The following is a 3,866-nucleotide window of genomic DNA, read 5'->3' as shown; positions in this document are numbered from 1 at the left end:
CACGGCCACTTGCGAAAGTGAGATCTAATAAAGATAGTATGATAAGATAAATATATTTTTGGTATTTTGTAAGATAGATGCAGAAAGTAAGATGCAAATAAAAGTAGATTGAAAGCAAATATGATACGAGATAGACCCGGGGCCATAGGTTTCACTAGAGGCTTCTCTCGGGATAGCATAAGTATTACGGTGGGTGAACAAATTACTGTCAAGCAATTGATAGAAAAGCGCATAGTTATGAGATTATCTAGGCATGATCATGTATATAGGCATCACGTCCATAACAAGTAGACCGACTCCTTCCTGCATCTACTACTATTACTCCACACATCGACTGCTATCTAGCATGCATCTAGAGTATTAAGTTCGTAAGAACAGAGTAACGCATTAAGCAAGAAGACATGATGTAGAGGGATAAACTCATGCAATATGATATAAACCCCATCTTGTTATCCTTGATGGCAACAATACAATACGTGTCTTGCAACCCTTTCTGTCATTGGGTAAGAACACCGCAAGATTGAACCCAAAGCTAAGCACTTCTCCCGTGGCAAGAAGAACCAATCTAGTTGGCCAAACCAAACTGATAATTCGAAGAGACTTGCAAAGATAACTCAATCATACATAAAAGAATTTAGAGAATATTCAAATATTATTCATAGATAAACTTGATCATAAACCCACAATTCATCGGATCTCGACAAACACACCGCAAAAAGAGATTACATTGAATAGATCTCCACAAGAGAGGGGGAGAACATTGTATTGAGATCCAAAAAGAGGGAAGAAGCCATCTAGCTAATAACTATAGACTCGTAGGTCTGTGGTAAACTACTCACAATTCATCGGAGGGGCAAGGATGTTGATGTAGAAGCCCTCAGTGGTCGATTCCCCCTCCGGCAGAGTGCCGACGAAGGCTCCAAGATGAGATCTCGCGGATACAGAAGGTTACGGCGGTGGAAATTGTGTTTCATGGTGCTCCTGGATGTTTTCGGGGTACGTAGGTATATATAGGAGGAAGAAGTACGTCGGTGGCCGCCCGAGGGGCCCACGAGACAGGGGGCGCGACCCCCTATCTCGTGGGGCCCTTGGGAGCTTCTTGACTTGCACTCCAAGCTCTCCGGATCAGATTTGTTCCAAAAATCACGCTCCCGAAGGTTTCATTCCGTTTGGACTCCGTTTGATATTCCTTTTCTTCGAAATACTGAAATAGGCAAAAAAACAGCAATATGGGCTGGGCCTCCGGTTAGTAGGTTAGTCCCAAAAATGATATAAATGTGTAAAATAAAGCCCATAAACATCCAAAAGGGGTAATATAATATCTGGAACAATAAAAAATTATAGATACGTTGGAGACGTATCAATTATCACAGCAAAGGAAGGTATTATGTTCTTGAGAGCGAGGCCCACGCGCACAATGTGGAGGTCCCTGCTGCTCGGCAGGCTGAGGAGGCTGCACCAAGAGCCTCCGTGAGCTACCACTCTGGCTATTATGCAAGCCGCGGATGGTGATTACCAAGCTAGGCCAAAAGCCTAAGCTTGGGGTAGTACGTATTTCCACCGACATTACATTCATGCTCGCACATTTCATTCCAGTTGTTGGTGTTCACACTTTTTCACTATATTATCCATGTTAGATTTATTTTCTTGCTTTCTTCTTATGTGTTTGAAAAACTTGAGAAAATCCAAAAATATTTCTTGCTTCTTTTCAGTTTTTCTTTCTAGTTTAATTAGTTGTAGTATAAAAAGAAAACCCAAAAAGATTTCTCAATTCTTCTTCTTGTTTGTTGGAGCTTTCTCGTGTAAATAGTTTTTCTCATTTTTATCTTCCTTTTATCTAATTTGCTTTCTTCAAGAAAAACTAAAAACTCCAAAAACATTTCAATGTGTTTCTCTGAAATTATTTTCTTTTGTTGAGTAGATGAGAAGACCACGATGAAAATGTTGAGTGGCTCTCATATGCATTATTATCGATCTAACAAAGAGACCAAATTACCTTGTCTTCTCCTTTTTGAATAAAATGTTTGCAGATTCCAGCTTAGTCCACGACACTCTTGCAATATTATCATTTTTATATCATTCGATCGTGCAAGTGAAAAGGCAATGATGACGATATTTGACGAAGTGACTGTGGCAGAGAGAAATGGGTATGAACTCAACTTGTTCTATTTTTGTAAATATGTTTAACCTAGTATCCATGATTCATCATATTATGATCAAACATGTTTGCAATGACAATTAGAGATTATAGTTTCTCATGTCGTGCTTAACTATCTAGGAGTGGATAATGATTTATCTTGAATGTCAACATGCATCAAAATTATTGTGATGTAGTATATGGTATCCTCCTCTAAATGTTTCAAGTGGCTTGACTTGGCACATGTTCACGCATGTAGTTGAATCAAAACCAACATAACCTCTATGATATTTATGCTCATGGTGTTCATATCCTACTCATGCTAGTATTCAATGTTTATTATGCATAATGCATGTTCACGACCGTTTTGGCTCTCTAGTTGGCCGCTTCACAACCTATTTGCTAGCCTTCGCCTGTACTAAGCGGAAATACTACTTGTGCATCAAAATCCTAAAACCAAAAGTCATTCCAAATGAGTCCATCATATCTACCTATATGTTGTATTAACCTTCCGTTCTAAGTAAATTTGCATGTGCCACCTCTAAATTTCAAACGAACGTCTGTTTTTGTGTGCATGGATTGTTCATAGATCGATAGGGGGGTAGTCGGTATCTTCCATGCTAAGAGGGTTATTCTCATGATGAGTGTTTATTCACTTGTCCTTGCATGAGAGGGGCGGTAATAGGGATTCCCAGTCCCGAAATCAAAATTGCAAATAATTAAAGAAAACTCCCCCAAGATTGTTGTTGGTATGGACGGTACCCGTGGATTCGGCTAGCCATGGAGTGCGTTTGTTGGTGGAGGGGGAGTAAACCTTTACTTTTATCACTTGGGAACCACCACTAATGTTTTTAGCATGGAAGATATTGATAACTTTTGGTCGTGATGCGAACAGGAAGGGTGCATTTCCCAAAATTTCATTTATCTCTGATTTAAGCTTCGAGCTCTGGCACCTCTGCAAATCCCTGCTTCTCTCTATGAAGGGACTATTTTTTTAATCTTATGTTGCATCATCACCTTCTCAAACACGCGCCATACCTGAGAGCACTATTGTCATCCTCATGCATTATGTATAGTTAATGTTGAATGCATCATGACTAGATCTTTTCTACCATGAATTACAATGTTTAGTCGTTGCTTGAACTTTGGAGGTACTTGCATTTATGTTTTGCGGTCTCAGTAAGGGCTAGCGAGATACCATTGTTGTCACTACAAAAAAAAGACACATCCGTGACATTTTGGGCTGAACGAATTTTTTTTCTGTCATACATATGACACTTCTATGACTATAATTGTGACAAAACCCGGCATCATCATAGATGTGGTGGGCTCCTACTTCTATGAAAAAAAATAATGACAGAAAATGGGCTTTTCATCCTGGGCGGGCCGGAGACGCAGCTGCATGGCATTCTTTGGGCCGTCCATGACGGAAAAAACCGTGGTAGAAGCGAGGAGAGGAAAATTTCGGGGAGTTCCCGGTTACGGTGGGAGGTCGGGGGCCGAGCGATGCACGTTTCTCTCATACAGGTACGTGCGTGTGTGCGAGGCATTGGCTCTAACTGAACCCGAGCGACGCGTTGGGCTTTAACTGAACATGAGCGATTGCATTGTAGGCTACGCGTTACTGAACCCGAGCGATCGATCGATGGCTGTTAACTGAACCCGATCGAGCGATTCCTTCGCTACTACTGCTAACTGAAGCCGATCGATTGGATGAACAGTGAGCGTT

Source organism: Triticum dicoccoides, chromosome 4B (genome assembly GCF_002162155.2).
Source record: "Triticum dicoccoides isolate Atlit2015 ecotype Zavitan chromosome 4B, WEW_v2.0, whole genome shotgun sequence".
Taxonomy (NCBI): Eukaryota; Viridiplantae; Streptophyta; class Magnoliopsida; order Poales; family Poaceae; genus Triticum; species Triticum dicoccoides.
This window is presented reverse-complemented; position numbering follows the sequence as displayed.